Below are 25,312 nucleotides of genomic sequence, written 5' to 3'. Positions count from 1 at the left end.
TTCAATACAACACTTCCAACACCAGACATGGGATTCTTTTGGCTACAGTCTAACATCCTTCTGCCAGCAGGTGTGAAGGTATTTTTTTTTGTAATCCTTCTATGTGTATATTTTTAAGTTTCTTTGTTAAATCTGCAACTATTATATTATTTTATATTTATTTATATATATTTTATATTTATATATTATATTTTATATTTATATATTATATTTATATATATTATATTTACATATATTTTATATATTATTTATATTTATATATTTATTATATCTGCAACTATTTCTCTTCCATTTGTCTCAGCTTGTCTGCTCTTTCAGTAGTCAATTGTCCTATTAATTTGGTAATGCAGGAAACAGGACAACACACTCCTAAATTACTAGTTTCTAGCTTTTTTCAATTTGTAAATCTTTTTGTAATTGTTGTTCTTTAGTTGGTTGGTGTTTTGTTTTGTTGTTGTTGTTTTTCTTTTCCTTTTTTTTTTTTTTTTTTTTTGAAGGTGTTTTCTTCACTGGAGTCAATACAAGCTGCTGACAATAGATCTTTAATTACCACCTTTTGTGGATTCCTCAGAATCCACATGGACCATGAGCAAATTCAGTTCATCATTGTTATCAGTGTAGTCATCACCAGTGTAGTCAGAAAACACTGGTGATATGGAAAATACTAGTTGTGAATCCAATACAAATTATTTTCATCTGTTAATGCACATCCTTGTACTTTGGAAAATAATTGATTCTGCCACAAGCTTTACTGGAAAATCTGATATTGTGCAGTATGCAGATCATCTGATGCCACAGCCTGGTAAATTTGCTATTTTGTGTTCTGGTATCTGTACCAGTGCTGCCAATTGCCTAGTTTAGAGCCTGCATGTCATTTTGAATCTACCTGTGGTCACATAAAATTAAGTTACTCAGAGGTCTAGAAAGCAACTGCTTCATCAAATAACATCACTGCAGATTCCCAACATGGAGATGTGCAAAGTATATATCACCAGGTTCCTTTGTACTTTGTATTTGCTATAAGCCTGCCACAGCCAAACATTTAGTTAGTAATTACATAGGTAAGATCTGGGGGTGAGTTTCTGTATCCTGCTGTGGGGACAGAATTTCACTTTTTAAATCAAGGTTGATGTTCTCCTGACTCCTCCAGATTGCTGGACCTGGAGCAGTAGTGAGGGTCTATGCACATCCACATGGCAGGAGATCAGACTATGCCTTCTTGGATTTCACAGCTTGTGAATTTCAAAACAGGTATGTATAATATAGAGGAGGAAGGGGGAAGTGCCTTTAATACCACTTGTTTAAAATGAACTTTTTAATATAAATTTTAATTAGAGGGAAGATTTTCTCGTAGGACACAGATCTGACAAACTTTACAAATATTTGTTTTCCAGAGGGAAATATTGGCTCCAACACATATTTTCAGGCATGTAACTTTAGATTTCATGTTTTATCCTCTCTTTACAGTGAATTAAGATTAATAATTCACACAATCTTGTGCGCTCAGTTGCTACCAAAACCCAATAGCAATTTTTTCCTTGTTTGCTAAAAGCCAGAAGTGGAGAAAAAAATACTAGCCATTCTTGTTTCAATTGATACTATGAATTTTGGGAGTTGCTTCTTCTCATTTTGTCTACCCTTGAACTATGATATGTATACATAGGTTGTGGTGAAAGGTTTGAAAAACTGACATGGGACCCACCAACTGACAGACATGGAGTTAACCAATGAAGCGTCACTTGGTCCCTTGTTCCCTGCCCATAAACAGTCAAAGTTGTACAGGACCCCATTGGAAGCTACCTATTGCTGCAACTCAGCATACCAAACAGAAATTTACTGAACCACTTACTAAGAGGAAGACTCTGGGCAGGGCCCACAGACGTCACAGTTGAGGTCCTAGAGGTTGACTCACCCATGTTTGGCCAGGTAGGAATCTTGCACAAGACCTCACATTAATTTGTTTATGCATTTCCCAGGAATGCAAAGAGGTCCTGACATTTATGGAGAAGTTTAAACAAGTTTCATGAAGCTAATTATGTAAATATGACAAGACATAGAACAAGGTAGGTACGGAAAAGAGACCCAAATAAAAAAATATTTATGTGAAGGTCCTGATTTCTTATAGCTTGACATCTGTGATTGAATTTCCTGGTATTTAATAACTTTTAAGAGAGTTGTGCAAACAATATCTTGAAGATCCTTACTCCTTTATCCTGAAATTGTCCACAGAGTTCAAAATTTATACGAATACAAATAACACATCAATCACTCTTGCTTAGGAGTCCTGTCTAACAGTCCATAAGGAACAAAGATTTTCAAACTTAGATATTGTAAAACAACTATATAAAGGCTACTCTGATGCTCAGGTTTTCTAACCATTTCTACCAAACACATAATTTAGTACTTTTTAAAAAAATCAGATCCCTTGTGGTGCCTAGCTACAAAAATATAAATTCCTTGTTCCAAAGCATGGCTTACATCCACTGATTGATTTTATTGCAAAATATCAAAGCTCAGCTAGCCAGAGAGTGCTGATAATAGCATCTTTGAAAGCTTTCCACCAGATGAAGCATCTGTCCCCCCGCTGTTGTCATACTGTCTATAAAATGCACTATCACTAGCTCACAAAGGATTTTTTTTGCCTAAAATGAAACCAGAAGTCTGTTGTGTTTTAGATTATTGTTTCATTTGTTAATATTAAGTATAATTTCTCAAACAGGACTATTAAATGAAAGCTGGGCTTGGCATTATATTCTAGGTTGCAGATTTTAGTGCTGTAGGGGAATAGTAACACAGCAGTTCTTCAGAATTCAGTCTCTCTTCAAGCTCCTTAGATTGTTATTTTAAAACATAAGATTTGCAGAGGTGTTTATATTTTTTTAGAAATTTGTGGTTGCATATTTTCTTAATCAATATTAATATGCAATGTCTTACTTTTCCACAAAAAAAAAAAAAAGAACCAAAAAAAGAACACTTAAATTTTCTGTTCTTCTCTTTTTCTTCCATGCCACCTGATACATGGTATACATGATAAACAGTTTAGGTTAGTAAAACATTCTTATCTGGCTTTGTCTAATGCAACATCTGCAGAGTTTTTGCAGTTACTTTGGAGACTTTTTGTTTGTTTGTTTTACCCCTGCAATATAGAAACTGACTGTATTATGTGTATCTTCAGTGCTAAAACTCCAAGGATGGATGTATCCTAGATGTGTACTTTCTACATACATCATTTGAAGGGACATCCTTATATCCATCCAATAGTCTGATAGAATATTCCATTTCCCTCTAATGGCAGCTATGAGGCCACGACACAGTGCTTTACCCTAGAGGGGCTTTAGCCACCTCAGCAGCATTGTTTTGTCACTGTCATACTATGAAGAAATGTATAAGGAGCATGAGATACCTAACTTTTTTTACTTTCATGGAAGCAAGTCCTTTTTTTTTTTTTTTCATATCTATAAAGTTATGCTGTGTTACACCCAGGAGAGTCAGACTGATTCTCTGTCTGAGACAAGGATTTCAGGACTCATGGGAGGCATATCCCATATATAACTTAGATCTCATGAGAATCCATAAGGATTTAATGAGTACTTATACACAGCACTTCTATCTGGCCCTGTAGAAAACTGAATTTCAGCTTGTTGGCTGAATGTCCTAATTTTGTGTTAAGTGCCTTAGTTAGTAGAGAAAATGATTGATCACTGGTTTCAGTGAGAGTGAGATCTACCATCTCATCTTGCTTGTGTTAATTATGGAATGAACTCATCAGGGAAATGGCATTTATGTGCTTCAGCTACAGCTGTTCTCAGGCAGTTTCCAAGTATATTTCTGGTGTGTTAATCTGTAAACACTTTGAGATAAGAGTCTCTTCTCACATCTTTTTAGGCTAGTGGATTATTGTTTTCCTACAAACCTGAAAAATCGATGACCATATAAACTATAACAGCATTTCTAGAGTACTGCTGCCAGCTACGTTTCCTAGTAGGCTGATAAGATATTAGAGATCACCTTCTCTTCACTCTAAAACATCCTAAGAGCTAAGTTCTGGGAAATGTTCAGACAGTGTTAATATAGTTTTAACAAAACACATTGTGCCAGTGACAAGAGGAACTTTTTTGTCTGAGATGATCCACGGTCTTCTACCCACTTAAAGGCAGCAGAACTGAGCTGTTCAGCTGAGGCTTTCAGTGATTTACCTCCTACTGAACTAAGTTTGCTTTTCTTTTAATTGGAGTACTTGATCACACCTCTGTATCTAATTCAATTTGTAATGAGAAATATCAACCCTCCACGACCAGTGAGAATAGATCCTATGCTTGGGATCCATTCTAGCAATATCTCATTTCCAGTGGAAAGAGAAGCCTCTCCATAGAAAATAGTCATTTCTCTTAAATGACAGTTTCTGCATGTTTGTTCCTTCTTTAAGGACTATTTGAGAACATAATTTGCCAGAGAAGGAAAGAAGGCTACACAGAAGAAGCAATTTCAAAGAGACTTATGGCATGAGTTGTTGCCTGGACAAACACATCAATTTCAGCTCCAAAGTTAAGTATTTTATAACACTTTGGAAAAAAAAAAAATACATACAACTTTACTGCACAAATTGCCTAATGAGGGTTTCTTCGCCACAAATAAATAAATCTTTTTTCCTCTCTTTTCTTTTCCAAGCCTCACTCCATCACTGAACACTAGGACAACCTATTCCACAAAGCTGCCATGTTTAAGGGTATGAGAAGACCAACAAACTTGACCCAGAAGAAAGGGTCAAGTGTAAATCATAGCAAGCCCTGTTTATCTGAGTCAGATGGGTATGGCTAGACCCCAAATATAAATTTGATATATTTATGAAATATATCAAAATTTGATATATTTATGAAATATAATTTGGCTCAGTGTCTCCCAATATGGAAAGGGTGGGTCTGTTCTATACCACACACAAGGTTTTGTTCTTAAGATTCTGTAATACACTTTGCCAAGTGTACTGAAGGTCTGTGCACACAGTGGACCAAATTCAGACATGACTGGTGCAACTTTCCTGTAGTCTGCTGAGAGGTGGATCTACCTCACTCCCAACTTTGTCTCAGTCTTAATGCAGCTGAGTGCATATTAGCTGAGAGTATGTATTTATGTGGATTTCCAAAGCAAGTTTCTTACATGCCATTATGCAATACCATCAGAAAACCTGAATGAATTTTGTAGCAAATTAATCCCTGCAGCACCTCAACAGAATTCAGTGAAAAGAATACCTATGTTCTGTACAGAGGCAAAGAATAAATAGACATGGAATTTACCTGAAAGTCTGGCACCATGAAAGGGAAACCTGGCTTTCTTTTGTCTGCTTTAACTTCCTCCCCACCTGCCTATGTTTATTACATTTAAATATTTAAGTGGAGCTAGAAAATATCACCTATGGAGAAAACAGTACAGCAAAGAACAAAATGATTGTTTCCGAAACCCCCATACCTTCTTTCTACACTTTGTGTTGAATAGTTGCTCTAATTCTTGTGTTCCTGTTCTGCTTGGATTTTGCTAAGCTTATTATTATTATTACTATTTTTAATGGAAATACAATAAATTAAATTTTTATATTAACCTTTGTTTACATTTGTGATGTAAAGAGCATAGCATTTTCTTGAAGAAGAGATACCAGCTGTGTTGGTATTATACTGATAACAATCTTTTCCTGTTATGTATTTTCTTTTAACTAACAGAACTTTCTCCCAGGACACATTTAGACAGGGATTCATGAACAACATTTTTTTTTTTTTCCCATTAACGATCTTCTAAGAATTGTTAGGTTGTTATGAAGATACAATATACTTATATGGGGAACAGAGACCCAGTACTGAAGGCTATTATTCACTCATAGCACAGAGACTGATATTTTTCATTACAAAAAGACTCAGGTTTGATATAACAATCATGGATATCATATCTATTGGGAGTGGGATCCAGACAGAGATCCAGAGTGCAGGGGAACCATTGCTCCACATTTGCTCTCAAAGGCATAAAACCCAGTCAATTAAGGAATAAAACCCAGTTTGAAAACAGTGTTCAGCAGAAGTTATGACAGGCTTTGTTTGATTGGGACAACATTGAACTTCTATTCCAGAAACTTATGTCAGACCAAATAATTTCGTACCTAAGCAGGAACAAAACTCCATTGTTGTAATAAAGTTCTTTCTTTTCTTGTGTAACAATTGGCATATTTTATAGTAATCATTAAGATGAGAGAAATATATTCTAGCCAAAAGAAAAGTCAATTAGGTGTTATTGTTATTATTACTATCTGATTATGTGATCTGTGAAAAAAAAAACTTGTTACATTTTAAATGTCTTGGATGCAAATATTCAAACTTGAAGGCATAAAGTTAGCATCTAAATTAAAGACCTGATTTATTTTTTTTGTAGAATGCCAAGCTGTTAAACAAAGCCAGAGCCAGTGGCATGCCAGCAAGCTAACAATCTACTGCCACAAGAACAGTTTCAGATAGATTTATGGTCCCTCTGTCTGAACCTTTTCTCTTTGAAGATGCCTAACTTAACTGCACCATGGGTGGCAGGAGTGTGAGAGAGGGAAGAGGCTGCATTCACTTTTTTAGTCCCTCCCAATGGCTCAACAGCAGTGATAGCCTGTGCAGGCTCTTTACATATTAGGAGGTGTCAGACAACCTGGCTCCTCTTGTTCTAGTCAGAACATTGCCTCCTTAGGGAGATGTTTTTCTCTGATTAAAAAAATTACAAATACTAAAATGGAACGTTATTTTCTAATCTGAGGGTTTTTGGAGTGGAGGTAGTGTAAAAAGTCTTTCTGACTGTCAGTTGAATTACTTTTTTTTTTTTTTTTTTTCTGTTTTAACTATTACAACACTATTAGAACAAAAGAGAGGAAGAATCACATTTGGGAATAAAATAAAATAAAAGGTGGGGCAAAAATAACAGAAAAATACCTAATTTAATGAGCAATAAAATGATAAAAAAGAAATAGAAAACAACAACAACAGCAACAACAACAAACAACTTTACTTTTGGAGTCCTTGAGATTTGATTTGATATTTTGTCTTTCTGTTGGAAACTTAAAAAAAAAAAAAAAAAAAAGACAATTTTTCATGATAACTGTTGGACAAAACCCTTTGCCAGCAGAAAAATTACACTCAACCTTTCTGAGTAGTTCTACTTCACATTTGATGGTTTAGCCAAGCCCTTCTGCATGTATTTAATACTTGTCAGGAACACAGGCACTCGAGGGAGAGATATTCCTAAGTATACTCTTTTGCTGGCAGTCATTCAAAACTGGTAGGAGGAAAACAGGCATCCTGCAGTGAGTCAGTATTGTCCTCTCTCTGCTCTTCACATCTGGCAAAAATCCCTGTTGCCACTCCCACCCCATGCTATTCTACCTCCCAGTGGATCCTATGCAGAGGGTTGGTTTTTTATCATTACTGTAATTAGCCATGTATACTTCTTCCTCCTTTTGTCCTGATTCTTCTGCTGAGTACCTGCCTAGAAGTCCATGCCTTCTGAACCCATTCTTGTATGCCATGAGGATAACTGCATGTATACTGTCTCATGGAGTGTCAGAAACATACAAAAAATCATGATGTAAATTTCAGTGAGACACTGAAGGAAAAATCAGTAATAAAAACATGCTTTATAAGCATGTTCATCACTGTTTATAGCAACCCTTAAGAGCAAAATGACCTGAATGATCAAGAAATCCATCCAAGGGTTGAGATTCTGGATGTGCTCATATTCATAGTCATTTATTTCTTTCACATCTCTTCTATAGTGTTTAGAGGTACATGTATGTTATAGTTAATTTAAACACAGAGCCTAACTCCCCTGAAACCTTTTCAAATCCAATGTCTACATACTAGACTCTGGGAGGTTGATGAAATAATCTCAGTGGTGTACAATACCTTTGAATCTGCACTTTGTCATCTTCAGGAAGGCTTCTAGGAGTTCTTTTTTGTCCCCACCTTAAGCTATGTTCTAGGAAATAATCTACTCTAATGCAACATTGGATTAATCAGGTGAGGAATCAACAATAATAATAAAATAACAACATGATCACTTCAGCCTCTGATTTCTGTGCAAGCTGAAATTCTGCCCTTTTAAAAATGATCTAAGAACTGAAAATTACCAAAATTAAAATAAAAATATGGAAGAAGACACATAGGAGAATAAACAATTTTCTTATTTAGAAGAGGATTAAGATTTTTTAAATCTCTCTTATTTGGGCCAACTGGTGGAAATTTCACTGAATTTTCTTTTCTTTCAAAAGAAAAGTTTGTTAAATCATTTAACACGGGGTGTTGTTTTCCCTCCTTCCTTCCTTCCTTCCTTCCTTCCATTAGTGCTGCACAGGTTTCAGAATTATGGCTCATGTTTCATATATAACTAGTAAAGTCAAATAGAAATGATCGATCATATTCAAATGGTAAAGTGTTTTATTATTTTGTAGTTAATTTTGTAGTTATGTCACACTAAGGGAAGTTGTAAGTGACTTCATGTTTGTAGGAAATATAATGAGTATAGTTTTCATGTTGCTATGTGGTAGCAACCTAGAAAATATTAAATAATGCTTTAAAATTTCAGAGCTTTAAATAATCTTACTTTCAATCAGGAGATGGATTCAACCTGATACCCATGATGTACTAATGCAAATACTCCTGTTCTCAGTTGTGTTTCTTGAATTCACAGAGGTCATGGTAAGGTAATGAGGCTGGCAAATGAATGCATCTTTTTGTACCATGTTTGGCTTAAAAACAAACAAAAAATATTCCTGTGGACATCACCTCTCACTATACTCTTTAGTTTCAAGTAAATGTTTTTTGTTTGGAGCTGTTATGAGAACACTGCTCCTCCTCAATCTTACCAAATGAGAACCACATGCTGGTAAATTGGGATCTCTTGGAGAACAGCAATGTAGTTTCTTGCTACATGTTTTTGGCTGTTTTCATTAACAGCTATCTCAAGGGAAGTAATGAAAAGCTCAGAATGACAACTATTCTATTACAGATATTATCACCTTGGGAAAGAGATTGCAGGAGAATGGAATGAAAGAAAACACAGAATTACCTAGGCTTCTTTAAAAGGACTCCTTTCATCATAAACAACCAATATATATTAAGCCAACATAAGCTGTGACAGTAATTTATATTCCCAAGTAGGCAGAGTATGCAGCTAGAGGTGAGACTTGGATTTGTTTCATAAAGAGAAAAGAGACAAGATGACTAAGATTCATGTGTTTTATTCCCAGTCTGACCTGCAGTGCGACTCTGGGTTTTTCATATTTACCTTCCTGAATTTGTCAACATATTGGTAAAACTTTGTCTCTCAATATCTCTCCCACCTCTCCCCCTTCCTCCAAATCACACAAAATTGTCAAGCATTAGTACCACGTACAGACTGCAAGAACCAGGAAATACCATGGTTGAAGTAGTTATGCAACCTGCTAATCTGACATCCTCAAATGCTAGCATTACTATAGCCTTGCTGAACAGGACATTTGTGGGAGTGCCAGAGAACCCTATTCTTCTGAGTAGCATACCCAAATGCTTTAAAATATAAATATTTATACATTATATAAGACATATCACCTACATATGCATATATACATTTTTTTTTTCACTAAGTTCTCTGTCCTGCTGTCTGCACAGTGGGTAAAAACAGATTTACATGAAGTAGGCTGTGTGTTGTACAAAACCATGTCACATGCATGTATGCACAGAAGGACAGCACACAAGCTAGTAAGTTAATTCTGCAATAATTAATTGATGAATATAATAATATATTAGTATAATAATAACTGCAACTTGTAGTACTCTCTGAGTGTATATTTTTTTGCATATGCATCTCCTGCTTCTTCTTATTCAGTACAAGAAAACTGAAAACAGCACTTCCATCAAGTAAAACTGCTCAATTCAACACGAACAATATAAGAAGGAAGAATGTAAGACCTTTTATGCAATATTATAAACCTCAACTACATGAACTACCAAGCATTTGGTAGCAGTGGTATGTTAATATCTACTGTATGGATCACAGTATGTATTAACATTTATTAAAAAGAATTAAAACAAATTTAAGTAATAATAATTTAATAACTACCCAGGAGTTAAAATGACTAGAATAATGAGCTTCATGAATTCTTGTGGTGTCATCGTATAAGTAAGAAGGTAGAATAAAAATTAGAAGAAATGGCACATAAATGTTCACAGAAAAAAAAAAAAAAAAAAAAAAAAAAAGACAATTGGGGAAAAAATACCCAAAGTTTAGCTGTACTTTCTAGAAAAGAATAAGCATAAGCATAAGCATAAGCATTTTTGCAGTGTGGAGGCTAGCTGAAAATGTTCTGTCAGAACTATTTTTGAGAAAAAGTGATCTGGAGCAGATGGAGGAAAAGCATTTTTTTTTGCATGGAAAATTGAACTTCCTATTAAAGGCAAGAAAAGAAAAAAAAATCCAGTGAGATATGATTTAGAGTTATTGTTACATAGATGCTGCAGTTCTAGTACCTTGATCTTCTCTGGCCAATAAGAGGGATGCAGCACAGATGATGGATGCTGTCTGAAGTACAGAACTTTATGAAGTGACAGTAATGGTGAGAGCATATGAAACAGCAAATATGGTACAAAAAGACATTAAAAATATTATATATATATATATATGAATATATATCATGTTTACTATGTTTCTGGACCGAATTGGGCATCAAAGCTTTGAGCAATTTAATTAATTAATTAATTTATTTATTTATTTATTTATTGGCTCTGTTCACTTTATGATCCCTTTGTATCTGTATGAAAGACCTTAGCATAGATTTGAAGGACAATTTGGATGCTTCCTCAGCAAAGGCAGAGACAGCACTTTGAAATCTCCATGGAAAACTGAAAGGGTATGAATGGTTTACTTGGGAATCTCCATACCAAACAAGAGCATGTTTTGAAACATCTTCGCTCTCCTTTACATAATGTAAAGGTCATGGCCAAGAAAAATTGATTCTGAGCCTTTCTTTAAGCAGTATCTACTAGTCAGGATTGCCTGTCTGTTTCTTGGCTACTTTAAACTGTTCCAGAAGTAAATTTAACTCAACCCTGTTTGCAAATAGAGCTGCAAGGTAAATGCTTTGTTGTAATTGGCAATGTTGTCTTTGAGACAAAAAAGACGATGTGAATGGGACTGGAAGAATCAACAGACCCACCACAGAGGACCTTAAAGTCCTCTTGGCATTCACTGCACTGGCTGCTGTTACCGCTGGCATTTCAGATATTTCCCTCCATTTTTTCTTTTTTTGGAAAAGGGTCCTTTGCAAATACAAAATAGTTTATGAATAGAGACACCCACAAATATTTACTGGGGCTGATAAACAATGGAAAACTCAGTGAAGGATCTCAGCTCATTTTTATGAAGATGAAAAGCTGTTCATGTTTGCCAGGTCTAGGAGCCCCAGGCCATCACCATTAAAGCTAACAAAGGCATAATCAGAATAAAAGAGACTTGAGAATTGAGCTCTGGACCTTGTTTCCACAGCAAAATGCACCTTTTAAAGTAACAATATGTCTTTTAAACCACACTGCTTAGCATATGCAAACATCAGGGTGGACATTTATTAATGGTCAAAGAGGCAAGTATAAGCCCCTGGGTAAAGCTATTTCCAAAGGACCTTTGGTCTCATACCTGTGAAGAACAGAGAGGCAGTATTGCCTGTGTTTCTGATAAGCATGCAGTAGGAAAACAGGGGTGCTGTTTGAATATTCACATCCTTGAAAAGACTGTACAGAACTGGAAAGGGCACAGGGAAGTGTTTGAACCAAAAGCTTATAAAATTACCTTGCAAGGAAAAATGTAAACACTGCAATATGCTTAGATAATCAAACAAAAGAGAAGCAATTTAACTAGCATGGTGTGTCCTTCTGAGGAAAAAATGCCCAGTACCACATCACTTGAATTTGTCAGTGTCAGGGCCCTGCAGGGACAATTGGGGCTCCCCGTGGCTCTATTAGGGCAGGACCTGCAGCCAGGCCCCTTCCCTCTGCCCAATCAGGAGCATGGCAGCAGGAGGCCCTGGGGCACCTCAGCCCTGGGGTTGGGGACTGGCCACAGCTGGTCCAGGCCAGGCAGGTCCAGGCCAGGACAAAATACAGGTCCATGTGAGGGCCTGGCTGGGTCAGGCCCGTGACTGGGCAGAGCTGTGGGTAGCTGAAGCCCAGCATCCCTACAGCCTCACTAGGGCAGGGGCTGACAGCCCCAGGTTGAGGTGGGGGCCTGGGGGAGCCCAGGTGTGGAAGGGGACAGGGAGTACTAAGGTCAGAGCTGCCTGAGGTGCTGACCCAAAGAAATAATACATGCTTTCATAAGTGATCAGCCCCAGTAGAACTCAAGGCAGCAGAATATTCTCTATTTCAGTAGTATTCAAATGAATCTGGTGTGACTCTCCCAGAAGACCAAATTTTGTTGTTGAAAACATATAAACCTAGTCAGACAACATGGCCTTTTGGCCTCACAGTCTGTGCATATTCTGTTCTGCTTCAGTTTAAACTTGGTTTCCATTCTGGCCAAACCAGAAAACCTTCACTGCATCAGAAAAAAAATCAAAAATACTATGAAATATGCTATCTTGATACTAGGTGTAAAAGGACAGTTACTTCTGATTATTATTATTTTTATTGTTATTATTATTAGTGCATTTTTTTGGCTCATGTTTGAGCTTTAGAATGAACTTTGGATGTTTTCAGATATGGTCTTGACCACAGTATCATGTCACAAAACTAAAAACAGATTTGCTAACTGTTTTTCCTCAGCTTTCAAAGAGGGACATGTGTGCTTAACTGGAAGACTTTAACCAAGAAAACCAACCAGAAGCAGTTATCAGCTACCTGCAGAAGGTCCACGGAAAGCTCAGATAGTAACAGAGGCTGGTAAGATTAATGGGAGTGCTTCTTCTTGACCACTTTTATTACAAGGTAACCTCACCCAGGGCACAGTACAGTGGAAAACGCTTTCTCCGAACAAAGCTCTCTTCTGTATGATGTAGTGTGGAGGAATCATTAAGTGAGGCAGGACATGTGAATGTTGAGCAGTTGGGAGACAATGGGCTGGTGAAGCACCGTACTCAACTCACATGAGCCTTGGCACGTATGCAGCTGGCTGAGGGCCAATCAGGCTCAAGGACACGATGCCCTTGGGCCATCGGGAAAGTCCCTAAGGTGGGACAGGTAGCCAAAAGAAGGAGGACCAGACGAAAAAGCCCGGGAAGTGTTAACCAATCCTGAGCTTAGTTTCTGCAATATGTATGAGTTGATTATGTTCAAACTAGATAAAAGACGACTGAGCTATCCATTAAAGTTGAAGTTCACTGATCACTCATATTGAGCGTCTGGGTCTTCCTTCCGTCGGCAACAATGTAGGGCTCTGACCTGCCATGTGAGATGACAGTTTATGTGTGAAGATGTATTTCCACTCAAAGTCAGATAGAGAAATTATAGGCATATAGTGAAGCAGTTGTTCATAAAGCCAAGCATTTTTTGAAAGCTGGTAAGTGCAATTACTGGACTGTAGCAAAGGCACTGGCACTTGCCAAAAGCTGTTCTTCAACTGACTGCTGTTTTAACAGACTGCCAACTGGGTTAATGGGACCAGGAGCTGGAGGACTTGAAGGATATTTGGCCAGTTGTTCTGCAGCAGTCAGTAAAGTTGGAACTGTCACAGCCTTTTGCACAGAGTTAGATAGTTATGTTAATACAACTTTTCCACTACCTGTTAACATCTATTTTAAAATGCTACAGACTTCAGAATTTGTTCTGTGAGTTTTTAGGATTTTTTTGTTATCACTTGACAGCTTGTAGTATGGCAGATAAATACCAGTAAATAGGAAAGGGACAAATCAGAGTTGTTTTTGAAAGAAAAACAGAATATTCACATCAAAATCAGTCTGAAAAGACTGAAAAGAATGAGAATGCTTAAAATACAATCATGAAATGGTATAAAAAGCCACGCAGACTTGTTCTGCTGTGCTGGTACATATGGACCTTGAGGGAGAAAACAGGTTTTGAAAACTAGACATTTAAAGGCCGGAAATGGAGATTTTAGTAATTCATATGGTGCCAGGGTAGCGTATGAGACCCAGACGGTTTAAATACCACAGTGGCAGTATGGCTTTTCCATATCCCAGGGACTCTGTTCCACTGAAAAGTTCAAAATTTCATGCTACTGCCCTGGGCATTTCTAGCTTGAACTGTCAAAGGGAAATGGAGGGATACCTCCATCTGCTGTGTCTGGCAGCAACCAGGCTGCCCATTGCAACACAGGCAGGCTTAGAGGCAACAGGGCTACAGCTGTCCAGACTTGTGCATGAGAGACCTGGGAAGTCAATATTTTGAAGCACACTTGAAACAATTAAATGATGTAAAAAGCTTTTAAAGAGTTTTCCCCTAATTTCGACATCTCAACAGTACTTAAATGAGTCAGCTGAACTGATTTTTTTGTTTTGTTTTGTTGTTTTTAATGAATAATCAGTTAGACTCTTTTGTCTGTGTGGGTCTAAAAGGAGAGGGGGTTTGTTATTATTGTATTACTTTTCAGTAGGGAAAATTGGGGATTGTAAATAGGGATTGTAAAACAAACGAAAAAAAAAAAAAAGGCAGATCATAAGAATGTAGTACCTGAAATTACTTACAGCACGCTTTAATGAAAGTGGTTTGATTGCAACTTGTCTTCCAGGTTGAAAGAGTTATGTGTATTTGGTGCCTGTGGAACTAGAAAAAAACAAACGAGGTCTAGGCACTGTAATGATTTTTACGCAAATAACAAACAAACAAACAAATAAATAAATTAATAAGGTTGCTGCAGAGAAAATCGTGTTCTTGCCTTCCGCCAAGGAGAGGAACAGAAATGAAGAGTTTGAACTGCACCAGGAAAGATTCAGAGTTGACACCATGAAAACTTCTCCAATAGCAGGGACAGTGAAACACTATAGAAGGTTGCAGAAGAGGCAGGTGTTTGGGGTCTTAAAGAGCAGACTATATTTGTTGTAGACAACAATCAGAATTGTGATTCTCACCTGGGCAAGGGAATGGAGCTCATGCTCCCTCAGCCTCTTTTCCTACCACTCTATGATTTGATTTGATTTGATTTGGTTTGATTTTCAAATATTTCAGACGGTTAGAGTTTAACTTTTGGAAGTTGCTGAGATTTTTCTCTTCTTGAATAAGTTTATCTAATTTATCTCCACTCCTCCTCCCCCCCCCCCCCCCCCTCCCAGTCTCCAGCTTCTGCAACGTATTGTCTAGTGGTATTTGGTTCAGTTAGAGGGCTGGCATTGCTGACTTTGTCTCCAGAACCACATCTAAATGCCATTATTGCAGAACTTCCCAAGCATTTACGTAAGGTAAGGGCTTTTTTTGTGCCAATAATTCTTTCCCTTTCGTATCATGGTGCTACCATTGGAGTGCTAATGTAGATGCAGCACTAGCTGGGCCTAGAGCTTCAACATCTTTGCTATTGTTTCCTCTAAGACACTTAGTAACCTGACAATACATCTATTTCAGACCTCTTACCAGAGGAGCTGAACCATCAATAGTAATGATGGGAAGAATTCATGAAAGACAGAAATTATTAATTCATCCCAACAGCTGCTATAATTAGAGTTGTTTTGCTAGTCATTTGAATTGTAGTTGGCCTTTTCTGGACAGCTTTTCACTGTCCACACCCCACCCACCCAGATACAGATACATTTAGGACAAAGGACTATGTCTTATCTTTATTCTTCCTCTCCCCCTTTGCATAATCTTAATTTTTGAGAAGGCATTTTAATATGTGGCCTTTGTGTATTGCAAATTTGTGTGGATCAGTGAAATTTCCTGGGAAAATCCCATCCAGAATTAAGGAAAACATGCCAGCACAGTGGCTTTACTCAAAATTGGTCTAGTAATTTTAGCCAACTTAACTCTGGCTGAAAGGCAGTGAGAGAGGCAGTGAGCAAATGCCCTGATTTGGGAACTGTGTCATCTCCACCACAGGCAGCTCTCTGATCCTAAAGATTATTGTGAATTACTAAGGTTCATTCATTTCACTCCTCATTCCCAAGCCTGGCCTCCACATGTACAGGCTAGTATTTATAAGCTGTTGAAGAAATATGTGAAGCTAAAGGACTCAGAAAAGATCTGATTACATTTTGATGCCTGCAGATGAAACAATCCTACTCTGTATTTTAAAGTGGAGGACTCTTTTTTTTTTTTTTTTTTTTGTATGTAGCTCTCAACAATTTCCACCACCCTCCTTACCTTCTAATCTGGTGCCTGGATGACTGCTTATATGGCAATGCTTGCTTCTACTGGGCTCAACTGAAAGACAGAACATGATATAGCTCTAGACATAGCCACTTCAATATTTTTGTAATCTGGCATTATGAAAGAAGCACCATGGATACAATGGTTTAATGGATAACTTGAACACATATTTGACTTTTCTCTTACCAGTGAAGATTTTGTGTCAGACAGTTTGTTTCATTATCAAGAGCTCCTTATCTCTATAGGGTAGTTATAAATCTTGAATAAATGTTCCTCTTCCATTTTGCCTTTTCTTCTCCTTACTTGTCACTAATTCTTACTCCTGAATTACTTGCCATTTCCTCTCATTTTACCTGTCTCTCACTTTCAGCAAAACTGTAAGTTTTATAAAGCTAAAAGACAGGCTGATAATTCAGTGTTCTTTGCATGCCCAAGTGGTTTGCACATCAGAAAATACAGAATATAGCTTTGGATGAAATACAAGCCCCTGTAAGACAATGAGAATCTTAGTATTGATTTCTGTAGACTCAGTATTAGAATTATTTGTCCAAAGCATATTTTCTTCTTACTTATATCCATAAGTAGTATCTCTTAGATTAACCGCATTGGTCTCTGAATGTTGTTTTTTATTGTGATACAATGAATATGACATGAGATATGCCTCTCTCTCTTCTTCTGAGATTTTGCCTTCTTGGCTTCAGCTTTCCAGCACAATATATTCAGCACAATATATTCCAGCACAGTATACAATATATTTTACTACAATTATATTTTTTTCTATTGGTTTTCCCCGAGTAGTTCTGGTTCAAATGCAAAAGATGACAGTGGTCTTTTTAACTATGATTTTTTAATAACTTAGAAGACAAGTGACATACTAGGACACCAAGAGCTTACTAAGTATATCTTTGTTCTGAAACCTAAACTCTTGGTGTTTCTCTTTTGTATACAGCCTAGACCTTACAGTTTAAAATATAGGCCCTGCTCTACACAGCAGAACTATATAATGATTTCTACATATTTTTGTCTGGGAAAATCTATTCCCTGTCATCTACAGATGAAAAATAAAGTGAATTAACAGAAAGGCAGGACCTCCATAAAATGACAGTGGAAATATCATCTGAAGGGGAAGTAAAGGGCATGTCCTTTTTCTTCTTTCCTCTCCAATTTCTGCAGTGGTTTACACCATTCAGAAACTATCCCTGCAAAGACATCAATAATAGGAAACTGTGGATAGAAGTGACATGAACATGGGTCCCAGTGTTTCCCACTGCAGAGACAATTGTATACATGCCTACAGTTAGATTGTAAAGTATTTTAGACTGCACTAGGTCCTCTTCCTTCTCTCCTGCATTTATAATTGTCAGGTCTTTGATATGACTTGACCTACTGTCCATGGTCTGTGTCTGGCTTCACTTATCCCTGGCTCACAGCCACCTTTGTTCAGCTTCAAGATAGCATTGAAACAGAAATGCTGAGATAAGCAGAGCTAAGAAAGAAATTTCTCTCTTTCAAAACCCATGTGTAATAATAAGAAAAAGTGGTAGTACTCTCAGGACATTTGGCTAGACTGTTACTAAGAGATTTTATAATATCGACTACCTAAAGACATACTTTTCCTATTGCAATTTAAAATCGTTTCATAAACTAAAGTACCTTTTTATAAAATGGGAAGATTGTGATATGAAGAAGTCCAAAGAACAAGCTAGTGGAATGGGCAAAAGCAAGTCAGGAGCAGTGAGAGAAACAGACTACATATTTCCTAGTACAGCAGCAACCATCCTGATTAGAACCAGAACAGCTTAGAACCAGTTTAATTATGTTGGTGAAAACAGCACTATAAACTGTTTCCTGTTATTGATATGCATCTCTGAGACATGTTTGTCGTGATTTCATGTAAGTCAGAAATGAAACAATTTAGGCTTAGTATTAAGGATGGAGAAGTGTAAAATTTTATCTCAATAACAATTCCATGAAGTCACAGCTATTCAAAAAATTGCACATTTTTTTCACTATCTTGATACTTGTATAGAAAATTAACTGCTAATAAGCAAATAAAGAATGACACTTGCAATCTGTCTCTGGACCCTCAACAATAAGCCACTTGTCACCATTCACATCTCTTGAACATTCTGAAGTAAGGTTTCTGAGTGCTTATTGGCACTGAGGAATGCAACCAGAACCTACCACTTCAACAGCATAGTAATGATGGTGGAATAAAGAGACTTGTATTTCAGAATAGCATTTCTAATGGAAATGATTTCATATTAGATTATAACACAAAAATTATTTTAATCACTTTCCGTATACAGACAAGATCTAGACTGATTTAGTTAAATCAGTATTCAGAGTTTATATAGGCCTCACAGGTTATATATTTCTATTTCTAAAACTCACAGGCATCTATTCTTAAAATTTTGCACTGTTTACAAAAGACAGGTCTGAAGAGATTAGACAGCTAGGCCTGAAGATTTAACTCTTATTTTTCATCTTTGTTTTAACAGGTTGCCTTTTTGCAGTTGAGACTTAGTCACTTCTGAAAATACTTCTTAAGAGTGAATAAAAATTTCTTTAGCAGAAATTTGACCACTGTTTAGTATGCTTGGTAATCAGTTCTGCTTTTGCCTGACTGATTCAGGAATCCTGTGGGATGACTTTCTTTACAGAACATGGTCTTTGACTTTCTTTCCTTACTGACTGTATTAGCTCCAGAGGTGTGCTCCAGGGAATAAACAACTCAGCTTTTCCAAACCTCCAACTTGCTCTGTGTTTTGGGCAAGTGGCCATGTAGACTTTTATTTTATTAGACCCTATTTATCTATTATTAACTGTTAGCTATAGACAAGCACAGGACTGTGGTTTGGGTCTGTTGCTTTGTTGTTGTTGTTTTTTTTTAATATAAACAGTCTTTTGAACATCATGCTTCTCCTTCAATGAGCTGGGGGTACAGAACAAAATTAAACAAAACAAAAAATCAAAACAAAGAAACCACACCAATGAGCATATAAATAATGAAACACATGACGTTTTCTGTATGGAACTAGCTGCAGACAAGTTCATTAATTAAATCATCCAACATGAAATGTAATGGACAGTAAAAATTAGGCTAGTGGTAGTTTCTCACATTATTCGTCTTCTTTTATTTAAAGTATTTAATCATTCGCAGGCTCTCTTTCTCTCAGACTAGTGATTTTGTGAATAATATATTCCAAATGACATGAAGTTAACTTTGGAAAACAAGCCTGGATCAGTCTAGGAGCCAGACATCCCTCCTAAATCTGACTCCAAGGAAAACACAGAATTCTGCAGGACCTTGATCTATGAGGGCACAAACACACGCATTCGTCAGGGGCCAGAATGTCAAGCACCTTCCTGAGGCAAGGTTTTCTGTCACATTACTGTCCTTCGGGCATCACTACAGTACTTGTCATTAGCAGTTGAATACTAGCGGCAGTAACAACCTGTCCTGGAGGGTTGCTTAGAAGCATCTGGGTGTGCAAGATTTTCACATCACTTGCCAGCCAAAACATGAAAGAAAAAGTCTGCTTGTACGGTTAAGAGAAGAGGAGGAATATAAACCTGGAAAAAAAAGGAAAACAAAAAATAACAATAATCTGGATGTACTAGGCATTGATACAGGCAAGCTGTGCTTAACAAATGGCACATGAAGGCCATGGAAAGTTTGGATTTGATGGGGAGATAATTCAGGTTAGAAACTGAACGTTTTCCATCTTTCATCCCTAAGAATTTGCCCCAAACCAATAGTAGCTCTTGAGGTTTGGAGGCATTCTGTATATGCAAGGGCACAGTTTTATGAGGAAACAGTGTTATTTGCAGGACTGAAAGGAGCAAAGATCCCTGACATTTTCATGAAAAAAAACAGATGATGAGATTTCCAGTTCATTTGTGCAGGCACAAAAGAGTTATACCCTTCTAAAAAGCTTTGGATAAGGATACAATTCTTCAGGCTAAATTTGAATACCAAACTTTGTATTCTACCCTATAGGGTATATAGAATATAGGGTCTTTCTCCTGAATTTTCTGTGAGAGATGGTGTTTGCTTTATCATGGAGAAGACAAGATGGAAATTCTGGAGTCATTACTGGAGCTCAGGGGAGAGGTGCCAGCTGCTGGTCTTCACTGGCTCCAGCTAGTGCCTAATTTTCCTCTTGAGCCTTTGTGTCCCTCCACAAGATTCCCTCAATATTTCTGAACTTCTCTTGACCCTCTGTGTGACCCTTAAAGGGAGACTTCACAGCACAAAGAAAGAAAATTAATATAGCAGGGACAGGCCAGAATTGCCTTGCCCAGACCCATAGTCTGTGCAGGGAAAGGCTTAAATACACCCTCCAGACCATACAGGATCTTGCAGGCCTGAGCATGATGTTCAAGTTCACATGCCAGTATGGATGCTTGGCAAACTGCAGCCTATGAAGAGAAGGGAGCGCACCATGATAAGAGGTCATCTTAATTTCTTTGCCAACATTGCCATTTTTTTAACTTGCTTCCAGACCAATTCCCCAGAGCCCACTGGGACCAAAGCCCAAATGCTTGTGGAGAGACTTCTGTGGTGTCTGGCTGGGTATGAGCCCAGTGGGGCTCATAGGAAGTTCGCCCTTTTGCAATGGACCCTGCTCCTTCTGAGCAGGCATGGTCTTTGAGCATGGGCAACCCTGCTTTTTTGAAGACCTCTGCAAGGTGACTGAGTTGACATGTCCCACACACAAACTACCTTCAGCCTACAGAGAAGATGCTGATTCTGACCACAGCTTTATTCTTTATCTGTATCTTCTCAGTATACTCCCTGCAGCTGAAGAGATTCATGTTATTTAGGGGGGCAGCTTCAATTCTGTAACCGTGTATGGAAGGAGAGGTTAATGAACTGATGCTAAAACATCTGCAGTTTTTTAGCAATTTTACCTTTTTATTATTCATCTCAGTGGTTTATAAAACAGCATTTAGTTTGACAGTTCCATTTGTACCCTTACTCTTTCTGAGTTTCTAGAGCCTTTCTTTTATTCTATCTGTATTTGTTTTCTTACTGGTTTCTGCACGTTGTTGTCATTGTTACATTGGCTCAAAGGTAGTTTTTCCTGGCAACATACCCTTTTATTTGGGGACTTCCACTTGTGTTGTCTTATGAAAAGATTTTCCATTCAGCCTGGCAATTTAGATCTCTTTCAAGTCTTTTTTTTTCCTTTTTTTTTTTTTTTTTTTTTTCCCTTTCATCAAGCAAAGACAATTCTATTGTGACTGATTTTCCTGACTGGTGTACTGAAAAAATAGTAAATATATATATATTATATATGTATATTTACGACTATGTATTTCTATATGAAACATACATATATATATAAAAGTATATAAATATACATATATTATATATATTATATATATATTATATATAATATATATATATATATATATTGCTGCTTCCACTCAATTACTCCTCATTTGTACTAAAAACAGTGTAAATGCCCTGTGTCTTGTTTCAGTCAGGAACTGGCAAAGAACATGATCACATCTCCTTAAGAGACTGGGTCATTTTTCTTTATAAGTTTTTTTTTTCAAGTAACTCTGTTGACAGGTTAGGTGTAGCAATAACCTCCAGCTGGTTGCAGGAGAAATGGGAAGGGCTGGAAGAGAACTGAAACAAGTGGAATGGGCTTACAGTTCTGAGTGGGACGAGTCGACCCATGGAGCTAGTACAGATGCATCCAGATATGGAAAGGTGTCCATCACTAAAAAATTGTGTCTGTAATACTGAGCAGAGAAGAGACGTGGGATGACTGGATGGCACAGTAAAAGTGCAAGACAAAGCCGATTCCAGTTTCATGGGAAAGGAGTCAGAACTAATGCTTCCAAGTCTGAGAAGAGATTGTAATTTAAGTACTTTAGCAAGACTTTAGATTTTCCATGGAATCTGAGCCATGCAGCTCCCATTGAAAAACTTTGCCAAGACTTAAAAATTTGTTTGTTTATTTATTTATTTGTTTGATTATTTATTTATTTATTTATTTTTAAGCCAGATTGATCATTCAGATATTACAATGACAACTGGAAGAAATCCTAGTAATGTTGGGATGGGGAGAGGGGGTAGAATAGAGATGGACATCATTTTCAGAAGTGACTCTTCAGTATCTCTTTGACAAAACAAGCCATATCTACTCTACACACTAGAAACAACATAATTCCAATAAATGATTCCTGCTTTTCTGCCTTGTACTTAATAATGGGTGGGTTTTTTACACACAAATAATTGCAAAGCATTTATGGGCACAGCTTCCAAATTCCCATAAATCTTGTTCCTCTAACTTACTGAGTCAATTCAAAAACACTTTAATGATGTTGCGTAAGATAAGAATAATCTTTCCAATTTCTATATCGATTTAGCTTGAAGTATGAAACACCTCAATAAGTGCTTGTGACTCCTTATGTATGAAGTTAATCATATGTGGATGGAATCAGGAACTGAGAGTAAGGGAAGGCATAGCTCAGGTTTCTCCACTTTCAGTGTCTCTTTAACTATAAATGTTTTCTTCCACAAGCAGATTTTGAAAAAAAGTCAGGTAAAATACATTCCCAACTGCTAATTGAAAAGCAATTCCTGAAGATATAAATGAGCCCATATGAGATGTGAGGAATTAAATTATTTCAAGTATGATGGATTTTTTTGTCTTTGAAGGCAGAAGCCGTGACTTTACTCCTGCATGTATTTTCAAAGCTCCCCCAGTTCACTGAAGAGCACATCGGATTCACATTGCCTGGGATTTATCCCTGTCTGATTGCTGGCTTTCCAGCTTGTATTATTTCATCTCTGTGTGCATTGGTTTCTCAGCTTGCAAAAATGGGTAAAGATATGCATATCCATTTGTAAAGCCAGTCAGGATACACTTAGGATAGAAAGTATCCTTTAAGAATGAGGCATTATTACTGAATTCCATTCAAGTGAGTGGAATTGCAGGACTGTGATTACAGATTCTTTGTTGGGTATTTAAATAACCATAAAAACTTGAACCCATTTTGACTGCTCCTGCCCTTATCTGCAAATAGATTCTGACTCTACTTGCAAAGATAGTATTGCCTTATGTGGGATTGGACACACTTTCAGCAAGACCATATACAACCCACAAAATAACTAAATATCAGACATCTGTATGCTGACTTGCCTTCTTCTGATATATTATTAGAGGCTGGGGCTTAAAGAAGGGGTTCAATATGCAAACAGCATTTAACCAGCATTTCTGGTCTCACCCTGTATGTTCACCACAGAGCCAACACTAATCATTTCATCACAGATCATACCATTTTAATGTATTCCTTACAGAATGGGGGCATGGAGTGCTGTGATTACAGTAAAGTTGTGGCTGTCAACCTTCAAAACCAATGACTTCCTTGTCTTTATTGCTTGCAAATAAAAGCTTACAAATATGAATGTTATAGGATCAGAAGCTTGGAACAGTGAACATATCCTGCCACTTAAAGTGTTCAATCTGGATTTTGGAAAGCTGGAAACAATTTCAAGGGGTCCCAATAGATTTCTGTGTGATCCCCAGTCTGTCACTCAAGTTTTAGAGATATATAACCACCTAAGACCCACAGAAATCCAGCAAAGAATGAGGTATCCAATCTCATTTGAAAATCTGAACTTCTTTTTTGTGGTGCAGTTTCTGTTCTGCAAAACAGGGATTGTAGACCATCCCTTTTTTACATAGTTCAGGGGAGGGTTGAGGTATGAAGCACAGCAGTGCAGGGATCCTCTGTAAAGAAAAAAAAAAATAATAAAAAAAACAAAAACAGAAATCCAGAAGTCACTAACTTAACTGGCAAAAATATCTTCACCAGAATATACCTATAAATGTGGTTGTCACAGTTTCTAATCTAAGGAGCAGCCATATGATGAGAGAGAGATTCGTGTTTCTCTGAGCATTACTTTTATCTGCAAGAGCTATGGTGCAGGTGAATATGGAGGATGCCCCAGAACGTGTGCTGTTGGAAGAAAAGCCAGGTCAGTAGGATCCAAATATTGGCCTGGCACCTTTCAAAAATATTCTTTCCTCAAACATTGTCATATGTGTTCTTTTACTAGTTGTGTGTTAATCTTGAACACCATATGACTCCCCTTCGTCTCTGATTCCACAAAACTGTAACCAAAACCAAGGTTTTCCTTGTTTCCATAGTATGATGTATCATATCATTTCTATATATTTTATTTTTTGCTAGCTAGAAATAATATTCCTTACCACTTACATAGCAATTACCTCTTCAGAGCCCTTTGTAAACATTGGCTAGTTCAGTGGTTTCCAAACTGTGGTCTGGTCACCAGGAGTGGTCTGCAGAGAGCTGTTGTCTCATGCTATTGGCAACTCATGTTTGCAGCTGCTGCACTGCATTAAATACAGCTACACATGCATTTAACTCGGTGATTTAGAGTAGCAAGGAGGAATCTTGGTATAAGGAACAAGTTGAGGCCACCTGCCAACATGGAACACCATGTTGATAACTTGGCCCTTTAGCCTGAGGCAGCTCTTCCTTACCAGCTACAGTAAGACTGCATTGATTCTCACATGAGCAAGCTCTCCAGTGACTTCAGGCATCAGGTATGTTGTATGACCAGGTAAATAAAATAGTCATTAAGATGGCAGACTGGAGGGCTTTTACTGAAGGTTCTGTTTTCAGATGAAATCAGGATAAGAAGAAATGTATTTGATCCATAAAAGTAATTTCATGCAAAAGTAAACTTTTTTTTTTTTTTTTTAATTAAATTATTGTTAGTAATCTGTTTTTAAAAGAATGTACAATTTCAGATATTGTCTGGATCAAGGACTCCAAACTGGGTCTTCCTAACAGCAGAGAATATCCTAACAATCAGAATGCAGTTGCTCATAGTCACGCAAACCTAAGCAAAACATCTTCATCTTGTATTTAAGTGGAATAGCGTCAGCAGCCCAGGATAAAGGCACTCTGCAAGCACATGACAGGCCTTGGTTCAAAAAATATGCCTCTTCTTGATCGCAGAGCAA

Source organism: Anas platyrhynchos, chromosome 3, assembly GCF_047663525.1.
Source record: "Anas platyrhynchos isolate ZD024472 breed Pekin duck chromosome 3, IASCAAS_PekinDuck_T2T, whole genome shotgun sequence".
Lineage (NCBI taxonomy): Eukaryota > Metazoa > Chordata > Aves > Anseriformes > Anatidae > Anas > Anas platyrhynchos.
This window is presented reverse-complemented; position numbering follows the sequence as displayed.